The sequence below is a fragment of the Saccoglossus kowalevskii genome, chromosome 5 (assembly GCF_978046115.1).
Source record: "Saccoglossus kowalevskii chromosome 5, keSacKowa6.1, whole genome shotgun sequence".
Taxonomy (NCBI): domain Eukaryota; kingdom Metazoa; phylum Hemichordata; class Enteropneusta; family Harrimaniidae; genus Saccoglossus; species Saccoglossus kowalevskii.
In genome coordinates this window covers 28,537,959-28,538,206 of record NC_140645.1, presented here as the reverse complement: position 1 = coordinate 28,538,206, position 248 = coordinate 28,537,959, and positions in this window count along the sequence as shown.

Below are 248 nucleotides of genomic sequence, written 5' to 3'. Positions count from 1 at the left end.
AGCAAATATGAACGAAATCGGCTCAATCATTGCTGAGATCAAAGGAAATAACTGAATTTAACCAATTTGCATATTTGTTGGGTAGGGTGTGGTCATATTAATAATAACCTAAACGATTACTTCTGATAATAAAGAAGCCATTTTGACATTGGGTTCTGAGAAATTGGTTCTGAGGTTCTGCAAAGTTAGTTCTGAGTCTTTGAGGTTATGAAAAGTATACACTACCGATCGAATACAATTGGTGAAAC